The sequence below is a fragment of the Pyrus communis genome, chromosome 5 (assembly GCF_041283825.1).
Source record: "Pyrus communis isolate YQ-2024b chromosome 5, ASM4128382v1, whole genome shotgun sequence".
Classification (NCBI taxonomy): domain Eukaryota; kingdom Viridiplantae; phylum Streptophyta; class Magnoliopsida; order Rosales; family Rosaceae; genus Pyrus; species Pyrus communis.
In genome coordinates this window covers 32,664,505-32,678,998 of record NC_142569.1, presented here as the reverse complement: position 1 = coordinate 32,678,998, position 14,494 = coordinate 32,664,505, and the positions used below count along the sequence as shown (strand labels likewise).

General features: G+C 40.1%; 1 long non-coding RNA gene across 1 annotated transcript; it reads right to left on the bottom strand.

Annotated features, from left to right (window-relative positions):
• Positions 1–8,199: 8,199 nt before the first annotated feature.
• Positions 8,200–11,138, bottom strand: LOC148697173 (uncharacterized). The gene is made up of 2 exons (XR_015963151.1): positions 10,534–11,138; positions 8,200–8,879 (listed from the first exon to the last, which is right to left on the bottom strand). It is a non-coding gene; the product is annotated as an uncharacterized LOC148697173 (long non-coding RNA).
• Between the last annotated feature and the right edge of the window lie 3,356 nt (positions 11,139–14,494).

The following is a 14,494-nucleotide window of genomic DNA, read 5'->3' as shown; positions in this document are numbered from 1 at the left end:
TGCTAAGAAGTTAGTACAAAATTGCGACCGTTGCTAGCGTTATAAGCCGATACCAGCACTGCCTACCAGCGAGCTACACCCGCATATGAGTCCTTGGCTATTCATGCAGTGGGTAATCAACCTGGTAGGACTTATGTCGCCTACTACTGGGGGTAGAGGCATGATGATCGTGGAAACCGACTACTTCACCAAATGGGTAGAAGTAGAGCCCAAGAAGACCACGACTCAAATGGACATAGAGCACTTTATATAGAGAAACATCATTTGCCGATTTGGCATCCCACAGTCCATCGTCACTGACAACAACCCGTAATTCGTGGGCAAAGGTATAGCGAAGTTCTTCCAAAAGTCTGGCATCAAGCAACACATGTCCACGCCAAGATATCCTCAAGGCCATAGGCGGGCCGAAGCATCCAACAAGATAATCCTCGACTGCCTCAAGAAATCCCTTACCAACAAGAAGGGAAAATGGCCAGGCGAACTTCCCAGATGTCTATAGGTATATTGCACCACCAAAAGACGAGTAATCGGTGAGACTCCTTTCTCTTTGGCATTTGGCTCAGAAGCAATCATTCATCCCAATGTCATCAAGTCAAGTATCACTGCTCTACTACTAAGCATTGAGTAGAACAGTAAGGAGATGGCCATAAACTTAGATCCGGCAGAGGAGAAGCGCGAGCAGACCATCACCTGCATTATAGCCTACCAGCAATAGCTCATCTTTAACTACAACAAAAAGGCCAAGATCCAGCAGTTCCAGCCCAAAGATCTAGTCCTAAGAAAAGCCTTTATCACTGTCCACAGAAAAGACTCCAAAAAGATGGATCATATCTAAGAAGGTCCGTAAAAGATCAACAGAGTAGACGGCAAGAGTAATTACACCCTCATCACCATGAAACGATAAAAAGATGGAAAAGCAGTGGAGCACCTACAATATAAGGAAGTACCATGTGTGACCTCCCACTACATCAAAGCCCGAAGACTCAAGCAACCCGATAGGCACCACCTCACAAGCCGGTACCACTTCACAAGTCGAGGATTATCCAGTTGTTATGCAGTTCCTACCTTACAGCTAAGTTCTCGTTCGTTTCACTCATTTTTCAATGAGGAATTCATAAGTAATCACAACTTGGCTCGGCTGCATACTTATAACAATTGATCACTCCTGCACTTCAAAAGAAGATCGCGCCCTTTGTATGGACTCATCGCAGGAATTGCGCCCCCCGAGGGACCAATCATGCTCTCCAATGCAAGAAGGTAAACCAATTCCCCAACACCCATATGGGTCAGTTCTCCAAAACGAGAGGATGAACTTTTCACTCTGAATATCCAGACGTGCATGAGCCTGGCTGCTCTAGCATAACTAAATACATGATGGCTTGCACCGGGATTCAGAGAAGTAGCCACAATGGTCTTTTTCAAGGCTTAGCTAATTGAAGGATTTTGGGTCTCTTAGCCTAATCCGTGGGGAACCGGACCCTAGAGACGGTGGGGACACATTACGTAGTACATCCAATGGATGGCTGCCCTGGAACCCTAAAGTTGCTATCGAGTGCACTAAGGTAGCCTACAGTTTCCAGAAGACTGCCTATGGCTTGCCCTTCGAGCAGTAAAGCCATGCTAGACTTTTACAACCGCACATTCTTGTGAAAGGTTAAACAAGCTAGCGTGGATATATAAAGCTTTATCCACTGCCGACATACTATGTAGTCAATAAGCTTCACCTCTGCCAAGCGCGGAACAACTTACACCAAGTCCTAAAGTGTGTTGTGATACTTGCTATGCAACCTACGGAATTGGAAAAAACCAAGGTTAACGGCCTAGTGGTTACGCGGATTTGTCTGCTTCTGTAAGTAAGACATTCAGTTGCCAACCCTATGGCTAACAACTTTGCAAAGTTCTATACCAACACCTACGGCTGCATAGACTACGCGGGCCTGTCTGCTTAGAGAAAAGTAGCACGTCTGCCACTGGTCTATAAAGTCTAAAGGTTAGGGCATGAACAAAAGAAGTGAAGGAATGATGTTTATAAACAATGTGAAAATGCCAAATGAGTTTAAGAAAAACAAGAGCTACAAGGAAAAACAAAGAAAATCCTAAAGGCTACCTAGAAGACTACACTTCAGCAATTTGGACATTCCACGACTACTCGGTCGTCACACCATGAGCAACCACGATGCTTTTAGCAGCAGCATCTTTCAGCACTTCACCCCCGGCTGCCCTAGCCTGGGCACCAACTTCTTCAACTACTTCACCAATGGAAGCCTCAAAAGTAAATGCAAGTAAGTCTTCCAGAGAAATAGAGAAGGTCTCGAAACCTCGAGCTCATCCTTCTCACCCTGTAGTTGCTCATTCTCCTCGAGCAGACCAACACAGATGCGCTGCAGCTCATCCACTTCCTTCTTTAAACTTTCATTGATCTTCAATACACCTTGAAGTTCCAACACTTGGGATTCAAGCTTATCGACGATTCTTTTAAAATTGATCACTTGATTATATACAGCAATCAACGCTTCATGCTTTGCATAAGCAGCAAAATAAAGCTCAGAAATTGCAAACTCAAGATCTTGAATCAGAGGTATGTAACATCCAATCTCCTTCTCTGCACTTTCATACTTAACTCGAATTGCGTCAAGCCTAATCTTCAAGACAACGATCTCTTGGCGAGCGGTCTCAAACTGCAGAGAATTGAGGGTAGAAGTATTAGACCCCTTCAAAGCAACGACCTCAAAGTCTAACCTCTTGATCTCCTCGGACAAGGAATAAGCTTCAGCTGCCATAGTCTTCACCGCCTCATTGGCAGCCTTGCTATATATACATCATAGCAAGCAGAACAGTCATTTTATATTAGGTCGTATGCTTCACAAAGGAACTTGGGCAAACAAACCTTTCTAACGCCATCAACTAACTTGGCACAAATGTCCATGTCTTCAAGTAGATCTGGTTTCAAGAGCACACATATCTCAGCAGCCTTCCTAGAAGCAGGCTTAGTGGATTTCTCACAGCTGCCCACATGAGCAGTCTCTTTCTTCCCAACAGGCGAATCAGTCTCAGCAACAGAGGGAGTGGGCCTTAGCGCCACTTTAGCAACAGAGTCCACCTTATCACTCTTCATAATAGCAAGCATTTCTGAATGAGATTCGGACTTAGCTCCCAACAGATGTCTTGGCATAGACCTCGGCACTAGGGGCATGACAAGACCTCTACACTGAGCAATACTATCAATAATTGAATTAGCCATTCTCGACATAGCAAGCGCCACAGGCTCAGATCTAGTAGCCTTATTTTTCTTCCCATTGGAAGAAGTCATGTCAATCACAGGCCTTTCGATAGCAGGTGGACCCTCACGAGCAGCGGAGGAAGTCTTCAGTTTTTGCTTAACTAGCATCTCTTGAGCAGACGGGAAAGATCTCTTCTTTCCACCTTTATTCACAGTAGGCTCCACGATAGCGATCAGACGAGCCAAAGTATCCGTCTTGATCCTCTTTACCTTCTCTCGAGAGAGCAACCCACATTTCTCCCGGTGAAGAGAACTAAATAGCCAATGATATTCACGGTACTCAGCAAGGGAACTCAACCCAAATTGGCTTTTCCTTATTTTTTTCTCTCAATCGCCAGCCTGGCCCATGTCAAGTCCAAAAGCCCAAAGGACATAAGCCATGCGACTCGCCTAGCATTGCGCCCTAGCGCCATAATCCGCGACCACAGCCGCACAAGCTGCCCTTTGCTCTAGCCAAGCCGAGCAGCCTAAAGCAGTGGTCCCTGCCACAACACCTCTTGGCCCCTACCAGCCGACGTGCCGCACCACCCCGACGGCTGCCCCACGACAGCACTATCCAAGAAGAAGACAAGAAGAAATTAAGTTTTTACTACATTGGTGCGACATGGAGAAGACGAAGAAAGCAACGAAGGACGGTCTTTTGCATGAGCAAGATGTAAAAGATTGCTAGAGAAGGAGGAACAAATATCCTCTAAGCTTTCTCTCTCTTATAGGGTAAAATAAATCACTCTCGAAAGTTGATTTAATAACCCACTTAAGGTGGACTTAAATAGGTTTTGAGAGAAATTTATTTCCCTTTCCTAGAAGGATCTAATTTCTTATTAAAGAAGGAATCTATATCAAAATAGGAAGCAGTCCAAAGTTTCCTAAAGCAAGAAAATCTCTACACCTGTTGCCCTTTTCTGCAAGCAGCCCAACAGGTGTGGGGGCATTTGTGGAGCCAAAAATAATCACAAGGCGACACGTGGATTTTTGGGGGAAAGAGGACAAAAATACCCTTGAGGCATAACGGGATTCCTACGCGCGAGCAGTGGGCAATCATACTTCAACCAAGTCAAAAGTGCCCAGAGTAGGCAACAATTCAAAACATATCTCATCAAATCCCTTCTACAAGGTAACTCCCAAAATCTATTTCATTCTATATATCTTTTACCTCACTTTTCCCTTTTTAGCTAATCAATTAGCTATTTATTTTATTCATTCCATAACCTCCAAAATTATTCCTTCTAAAATGTGTTAATTGGCTAATTAATGGATTAATTACCTAATTAATATTAATCCATTAATTGCCAAATAAATCACCCATTAACCACAAAATACACCCAAAAACATCCCAAAGGCCGGCCACTTTTTCTCCAAAGGGGACCGGCCGTGCCCTATATATACTACCAATTTTCTCTAAAAACGAGAGTCTTCACTCTTGCTAAAATTCTCCAAAACTCTCAAACACTTTTCTCTCTAAATTCTAATTTTGGCATCGAAGGTTCTCTGGCCAAACCCCCCCCCCCCCATTCATCATAGGCGCGTGAGGCTCTTGGCCTTGACCTAAGGTTTTATTTGTTTTGTAGGTGCAATTTTGTCCAAGATCAAGGAGGAAAAAATCTGCATCCACAATTATCACTTTGTTCAGGAACGTGTTCAAATAGGTACTCTTAGTTTATTTCATTTGTTGATCCGCCTGATTATGTCCTTAACAAAGGCCTATCCCCAGCTCGGTTCATCTTCCTTCGGACCAAACTTGTCTTTCCACAGCCATCAAGTTTGAGGAGGGATGTTAGGAAAGAAAATAAAATTTGGATTCTCCTTGCCTTTAAGAATTGATTTGGTGATTACATTTCTTGATTTTATATTTATTATTCTTGTATCAAAAGGAATGTTACTTGTACTCCAAGTCTATAACTTGTATATATTGTACCCTACATGTGACAGCCCGTCCCAGAAACATTACAACGTACGTGTGAAAAGACGAGATTGCCCCTAGTTTGATTTCTTTACGTTTAATCGTTGTTGTGAGTTTGGTTGGCATGTTTGGAGCCACACACACCTTCCCACATACCACAACCTTTTTCCTCCTGTTTCCTGCACTGTCCCGAGTCCTCATTCCTTCCAATTCCTTTGAAAACGTACGGACACACACCCAAAACCTATCAAACCTTTACAGATCGAGGAAACCAAGACCATATTCGAACTCGTGAAGCTTGTAGGAGTCCAACCATGCCATTTTCAAGTAAGAACATCATCGTTTTCACGTCGAATCCACGATGTCCGATTTCGATTACTGTTCATGCACATGTGATTTCTCACGTTTTAGGGAATTTCAAGCTTGTAGGTAGCTTGGTGAGGTCCCTAGGAGGCTCGGGGTGGTTAGTTTGAAGGATTTGGACGTAGGGATCACTAGTTTCGAAGTTGGCCGGAGTTGGGTTGTTTTTACAGGTGAGATATCGTGGTTTTTAACCCTTAAAAGTGGTATAATTGTGTTCCTCTAGTTCTAAGCTTCATTTTGGTACCAATTTTGTGAAATTTGGATGAAAAACGAAGAAGATATTGAAGTTTAAAGTTTTCCCGATTTTCCGGCGGCGGCGACGGCGCCGGAGAAGGTGACGGAATATTCCGTTAAGTCTGACGGAATATTCCTGACGCCGTTGACGGAATCCGTTAAAACTGACGGAATATTCCTTACGGCGTCAGTTGACGCCGTCAGCGTGCTAGGCACGTGCCTTGGCCGGCGCGTGGGGGCGCATGCGGCGGTGGAAAATTTTTCTAAAAATTTGGGGTTATCCTGAGGTTGAGTACAGCACGTTGGTATATTCAATTGCCCCATTTGAGCATTGTATGAGAAGTTATTACGAAAGGTTGGTTATGTGCTTTAAAATTAACGTTTTTGTAGTTGTTTCGCATATAGGTGATACCTATCCCGAGGATGAGCGTGGTCACTTGAGGCAAGGGGGCTACGACCCTTCCACTTACCAGTGAGTGGGCTTTTGGTTTTCCGTATACACCTATATACTTATATTTTCCCAGAAATAGATTTGAATTGTTATTTGCCATATGCCATGCATTATATTATCGTTGTTTGTGCATCACTAGTCGCATTATTAGTTGCATATATATATATATATACACATATGCATATTGGGTGCTGTGGACGCACAGGTAAGTGTCAGGTAAGTGTTATTCATGTTTACATTCAGTAGCGATTCGAGATGCTTAGAGAGCTCATAACCTGCACCCCCGGTGTTAGTGTTTCCGCCCAGAGTAGGGCACAGTCCTTCACGTGATGTTCACCTCCCGCACCACACGCTCAGCTTAGATCCAAGTTAGGTGCACAGTCCTGTCGTACAGACCACAGTAGGTGGTTCCGACTCGTAGGTGACCCGCGATTATTCGCACAGCTTTCACGTGATCGTAGCACTAGAGCGTTTATATGTATTACACCCAGGCCTGTCGTACAGACCACTTTAGGTGGTTCCGACTCGTGGGCAGGTTTAGTTATTGATATTGAGATTTGAGCTCTAGATGCAGCCGTACAGGTCACGTTAGGTGACTCCGGCTGCCAGATTATATGTTATTGATATGATTTATACCTGAGCACTGCATTTCGTTCTGAGGTTTCGACATGGCATATTCTTGAGCATGATTGGCATATCTATATATATACATACATATGTTTATTTTCTGGGAAGTATACAGGTTTTACGGCGAGGGGTTAGAACTTATTTGCTAAATGGTTTTAGAAAAGCTTTGTTTTTGCCCACTCACGCTTTTGTTTTGCACCCCTCCAAGTTCTAGTTGTCTAGCAGGTTCAGTGGTTTCCCAGAGGGCTTTCCCGGCATTTCTGACAGACGAGCACCAGAGTAGGGTCACCTTCGGGTGTACTGTTGTCACATTATTTTTCTTTTGGACTGCTGTAGGCTTATTGCTCTGAACTTGTGTCTCACTTACGCTAGCACTTATTTCTATCACCTTATGTATGCTAGTTTTTAGTTGTTCGCACTATTTGTATTACTATTTTATTAGCTTCCGCACTGTGCACATGGCTACGTCACTTCTACGTGACGGCCAGCACGCCCTGATCTCGGTCGGGATGTGTCACTACACATATCAATGAAATCATTCGATTCAAACTTTCTACACCACACTTTATCATAGATATGGGGATATGAGTGGCTTAGTAACTTTACCTTAATTTACATTTTATGCACATTTAAGCCAATATTCAGCTTATGCACATTCGAACTCATGTTGAGTTATATGCATCATGACGAGTGAGATGTGCTTCAGTCAATCTCATTGGACGATTGGTGTTGTTGAAATATCTCACATCGACCATGTTTCTACGAAAAGAAAAGTTTAAATATCTTAACCCCACTACAACTAATACCGAGGTCTTTTGTGATAAAATCACACACCTGACAGATTATGTAGGTGGTAATTACCAAGTTGGGGACAATATCGGTGATGTTGGAAGTGGACCTTTGACATGTCTCTCTGATAATTCCATATGGTATCAGAACCAGGGAGCAGGCTCATACTACCAAGTGATGGATGGGTCCTCTTAGCCCCGCGCGATGATGGTGGGTCTCTTGGCCTCTCGTGTAGGGTGAGTCTCCTTGGCTCCATGTGGTTGTTAATGTGTGGATCTCTCACGTGTGACCCACTAATTAGGTCCCACGTGAGGGAGCATGTTGAAATATCTCACATCAAACGTATCTCTAAGAAAATAGGAGTTTAAGTATCCTAACTCCACTCCAACTAATATTGAGGCCTTTTGTAATAAAACCTCACACCAGACGGAATGTGCAAGTGGTAATTAGCCAATTAGAAACAATATCGGTGTTGTCGAAAGTGGACCTTTGACCCATCTCTTTGATAATTCCACAGGCTTGCGGTTATTATGCGGTAGTTAAATTAGTAAACAGTTATAGGCATATAAGGTTTGCTATATCGATCATTGCTTCGTCCTCTTTCATTTTTGTTACAAGGGAGGTCAATGCTCTCAGTCATTATTGTTACAGCGCTCCATGCACGTACATACTTTTATTTAGTTCAGCACTCACTAAGATCCTTGTAGTTATGTATAATTAATTAAGAGTCTAGTGATGGAGCCAGATACCTAGTAACTGAATAGTGATGGTGTATCCAATGTTGTTATACAACTTGACCAACTGGAGTCTGGTGGATATTGTAGTAGGAAGCTTCACCCCATTAGAACTCAATGCTTTCTCACATACACCGATGTCGTCGGAGACCCTTGCGACGGTATAGTTGGCCATGGTGTCCTCTTCCTCTACCTCATCTTGTGTGCCTCGGAAACACGAAGCAACTGATCCGTACGATTGCGCACACTGTTGAATTCCTTTGGTTTCCTTGCTGCTCTTGATCATGGGTTGATAACTGTTAAGCAACTGTTGGGCGTCTTTAGCAGTTTCTGCTGCTACCTCAAGAATATTTATAGCAAGTTCTTTGAGATTATTGGATGCAGCTGACGATCGAATTCGAGCATCTGACCAGAGAGTTTTTACGCATAGAGTGTAGTTTTGACTGAAAGAGTCTCGGGTTGCCTTGCAAACACTCCGAACTAATGGAGACGCTCTTGCATCTGCCGGTGTAGGAGAAGAAGAGAGAAATAATATGAGGAAGCAAGCGAAGAGCAATACATGATTAGAAAGTGGGGACTCCATTTTTCAAGACTAGCTAGTTAATTGAAAAGGCTAAATAAATTTGTAATTAATTGTTTACTTTGGTGAAGCAATGAATGAATGGAGTAGTACATATATAAGAACCCTAGGCTGGTATGTGACTAAAAATAGAAGGGTACGTAGAAGGTGGGGAACCATCTAATTTTTTTCTACTAAAGTTGATGATCGGTTTTTGGTTTATTTTTTTTTCCTTTGTTATTTTTGTTATGAAAGCTCGTTTATTGTTACTGAAGCTTCGATTTCATATTTACCAAAAGAGAGAGAAGCTTCAGTTAATAGAAACCAACGTAGTCAAATTTCTGTTTCAAATTGTTTCTTTTGTGTGTGCGCGTGTGGATATATAGGGTGTAAGTTGTAACTTTCCCACGCCCCCCTGGCTTTGTTCACGGTCTACCTATACATCTCAAAATATAGTCTATGACCCTTTTGCTGCAATCCATACTACACAACTGATTCAAAGACCACTTATATTTCAATCTGCACTTTGTAACACTATGATCTATTTGGTAGAACAAAACCAAAATCGAATTGCTTCCAATCATCTAGGGCAAATTTAACATAATCAGGCATTACCTTGTGTTTTGATTTACCTTTATGACACAATTTGATTGACTTAAAATACCAGTATACCTTCACGGTAAATTATGATGGAAATTATTTTCCTAAACCAAAAGCTAGGTTGTTTAAAGTATGGGTGAAAAAAAGTATGGGTGAAAAAAATACTGAAAATTCTGAAACATGTCGAAGCAGTATTAAAAAAAAAACCAAAAAAGGCCAAACCAAAAGGACCCAAAAATTCGGTACCCAACCCAAAAATTCGGTACCCAACCAGACTGATACCGAAATTTTTAGTGCGTAATTCAGTGTGAAACTTGGGTTTGTTCGGTAAGACTGAACCGACTCACCTCATTTAGATGCTCACTTGACTTTCTGCCTAACCTTGGATCTCTCCTCCTTCCCGATCTCCCTCTCTTCTCTCTCTCCTCCACACACACAGTGGGCTCTTTCTTTTCGTTGCAAAAAAACCCTCAATCATAATCTCACTTTCTCTCTCTAGAAACCAAAGAAAACCGGGCTAAAACCATTTTCGTAGTTCTCGACTGGAGCTCCACTCCCGACTCCAGCAAAGTAGCCGTTGCGTTCCTCGAATCGGTGTTCTCTCTTTTATTTCACTCTCTAGAAAACTTTACCTTGTGCTTTATTAAAACTATTAGTTGTTTTTCTCTCTCTAGATGTGGGGATTAAAGGGTGGAATTAAGATTTGAAAATCCCTAATTTTAATTACTGCTTGATTTCTTTGTATTTGGTTTCAATTTTCTGCTTTTGATTGAGGGGATTCTTCGACCTTCGTATTCGATTGCCGACTATCTGATTTTTGGGATACAGAACTGAAAAATCAAAATAATTTTGGTACGGAATTTCGGGAAAACCAAAATTTAGGCGTCGAGAATCGGAGTGATGTATATTTGCTGCTGATTTACGTTGTAAATTAAAAATAATAATTAAACTTTTTACAAAACTTTGAACTAAAATTAAAATATAAATAAAACTTACTTGAAATTTTTTGCTCTGGAAATGAGTGCACTGCCACTGCCACTCGCCTAGCTCTCGAAACTCCTTCGGTAGACTGGTAGGAGCTGCATCAAGAGAAAGTCTTGTAGTAGCAGTACAACTTGTACTTCCACTCCTTATATCGCCCCCTCCATATCCCATTTATGTATTTAGCAGTCCCCTTGTCTTGCAGGTGATCTCGAAGTTGCCTTGAATTAGGAAAAAAAATAATAATAATCGAAACCAAATTATTAAACCACATTAATTAAACTAGCATTCATGCATGCGCTCATGTGCATGTAGAAGACATTTTTTGAATCACGACTTACTACTCGCGACTTATACGTTTTAAATGTATTTATATGCGTAAATTGACAAAATGTCAGTTAAATATTTGAAGTAAATGAATAATTTTAGATCATACTATAAGAAATCCCTCATAAACCAATTAAAGTATCTGAATTTACATAATAAAATCGGTATCTGTAGAATTTACATTAAGAATAGAGAAAATAATCTCTACTAATTAATAAAACACTAATTGTCAACCAAAACCCTATGAAATTACTAGTTTAATCCTCTAATTAAAACAGAACATGAATAAGAAATATGGGCAAAAATGTAATTTCACACAACCAAATTTTGCTTTTTTTTTTTTTTTCAAAGCCTCACGTACCTGTAATCCTAACATATCTCTAATTAAAAAAAAAACAAAAAAAAAAACTTCTCACTCCCACATTCTCTATCATTCTCTTCCTCTCTCCTTCTATTTCAAAAACAAAAATAAAAAAATTTCTCACACTTTGTGTGTACCCATATGCTAGTATTATCTACATTAAGGGGGAGGGGATGTGTTTAGCCTATTGTGAGGCTAAACCCACCCCCTACCCCCTTAGTGTAGATAATATCGTTTATTTAAAAAAAAATCATTTGACAATTAATTTAATCACATTATTATCCGTGTGTGAAAAAATCTTTTTTATAACCGGCATTACACACCTTTTAAAATGTTTTAAACATGTTTAAAAATAGAGAAAATAATATTTAATAAATAACTGATTGAATCAAATTATTGCTAGCCCATTGTGAGGCTAAACTCATCCTCTCATCTTAGTGTAGCTAATATCGTTTGTTAAAAAAAACTATCATTTGATAACTTATTTAATCACATTGTTATTCACGTGTGAAAAATCTGTTTTATAATCGGCATTACACGCCTCTTAAGATGTTTTGAACGTGTTTAAAAAAAAAATTGAATATTATTGCTAGCTTATTGTGAGGTACAGTTGACCTTAAAAACTACTAAGTCTACGTGGCGTGTAAACCAAGTAATCAATAAGCTAACTACGTCATTCGGTTGTGTGCAGGGAATGCCAACTCATCGGCCGAGCTCAGCCGAGGAGTAAAATGTGTTGATGTTGCATTGAGCGCGCTACTGACTTCTTAATTTTGCGACTGCGACCGAGGAAGGAACACGTCTTGGCCTTTAGGTTCTAGAGCATGAAGACAAGGCTACTAGTCTTGCAAAATTCACGAATCGTCGGTGCTGAGTTCGGTCACGGTGATTATATTCGTAAAAGTATAAGCACGTTGAACCGACACCAAACTATATGGACACAAATACTCGAAGGAGATGTATGTCTTGATGGTAAATGTGGTTCAACCATCAAAATGTCGAACTCTAAAGCTTACTTGTGAATATCCAATCATGAAACAACTTGGCGTTCAATATGCCGAGCCCAGTAATCTTTAACACCTCACTTCGCCGAGAAGACTAATGAGATGACCTTTGCCAATAAGGATTTGAAAATCCTTCTCGACCGAGACTTGGATAGATAACCAGTCGATCTCGACCAAATGCTGTTTATCTAAACTGTAGATGCTCCGCGGTCGGTTGATTCTACGACAACAGTGTTGTTTATCCAAACTAAACATGTTCACCGGTTGCTTTCACAATGCTGTTTATCCAAACTGAAAAAGTGTTGGCGGAAAAAGAAAATAAAAATCTCAAGGTTTTTGAGATTTTTCGCGTAGAGCAAGAGTTTGCGCATGACAGTTTGTGTGTTGAATTGGAGAGCGTCAATGTTGCATGCGACTCTGTATTTATAGTGGCTATAAACCCATTGGATGACGTGCTTTTTTTTTCCAACTAAAACTTTGTCTCCCGAGTTGTATGCGCAGACGCATCCATGCAATTCTGTAAAGAATTGCAATTCAATTACAATTCTTCCCTCAACCCATCGTCTGGTCGCTCATCTCCTCCAATACACGCATAATATTTCATGATGAGGCCACGTGCTTGCTTGATGAGATGTATTCTATCTCAAATGGAACTCTAGGTTGATAATAAAGAGCCACGTGGGCTTGTCTCTGCCTCAGATGTTGCATGCATGGCTATCTCCATGCAATCTTCATTAATTCAAATAGAAAATCACAAACCAACTCAATTTGATTGTGAATCAATCCAATCATCACGTGCTACATGCTTCTCAAATCAGATATGCTTAGTTCAATCCCTTATCCAAGCAAAAAAGGCATGACTTTGTAGACTTTCACAACTCTCGCGCCATGTTAATCCCATTCAATCCATCCCGATCTCCTCAAACTCAAAACATCTCTCTCATGATAATTACCATGATAAAATTGATAGTAATATCAAGAAAAATCTGTTTAGTTTTGGAGTCATCTAATGGTTTCAATGCAATGGGCCAATAGTGTAACATCGAGGTCCAAACAAGTACAAATTAAAAAAAAAAAAAGCACCAAAAAGTAAATTATTAAAGAAATACTGTTAAAATGATGAAAATGCCCTTACCTTATTTGATGTATTATTTTGGAACGCCTTTGAAGTTTTTTGTTTTGGGGGCATTTTTGTCCAAATTTTTTGTTAAAGCATGGTGACACCAAATCACTATTCACCTTTCCATTCACTTTATATATAACTAGCCTTCATGCACGAGCTCACGCGCATGCATAAGGCTTTTTTTTTTTTATCACAACGTACTACGCGCGACTTACACATTTTAAATGTATTTATATGTGTAAGTTGATAAAAGAAAAGTCAAATATTTGAAGTAAATGAATAATTTTAGATCATGCCAGAAGAAACCTCTCATAAACCAATTAAAGCAGCTGAATTCATATAATAAAATCGATCTCTATAGAATTTACATTAAGAATAAAGAAAATAATATTTAATAAACAATTGATTGAATTATATTATTGCTAGCCTATTGTGAGGTTAAGCCCACCTCATTCCCTCTTAGTGTAGATAACATCGTTTATTTAAAAAAAAAAAAAACAATCATTTGACAATTAATTTAATCACATTATTATTCGTGTGTGAAATACCTTTTTTTATAACCGGCATTACACGCCTCTTAAGATGTTTTGAACGTGTTTAAAAATAGTGAAAATAATATTTAGTAAATAACTGATTGAATCACATTATAGCTAGCTCATTGTGGAGCTAAGCCCACCCCCTCCCCCTTAGTGTAGATAATATCATTTGTTAAAAAAAAAAAAAAACAAAGAATTATTTGACAACTTATTTAATCACATGGTTATCCGCATGCGAAAAACCTTTTTTATTCTTTTCTCTCTTCCCATTTATATTTATATTATATTTTATGATAATCAAATTACCAAATTACCCCTACATTATTTGATATATTACATTGGGCTGCTTTTGGATTTTTTTTGGTTGAGGGGCAATTTTGTTGTAATATTTTTGTCGAATGGCGTGACTCCAAATTTTTGTCAGCATGCGTGAGCCTCCAAATTCCTATTATATAGATAGATAAGTAAAACATTAAATAAGTAAAGGTAAACAAAATAATAAATTAAGAAAGTTCTATATTTATTGAAATATGTCTCAAATCTCAGCAAGGACCTGGGGGGTGTGGTCCTCCCCCAATCATTGACCATGGGGCACTTGGTGCTGTGATGGCACCCATGTTGTGAG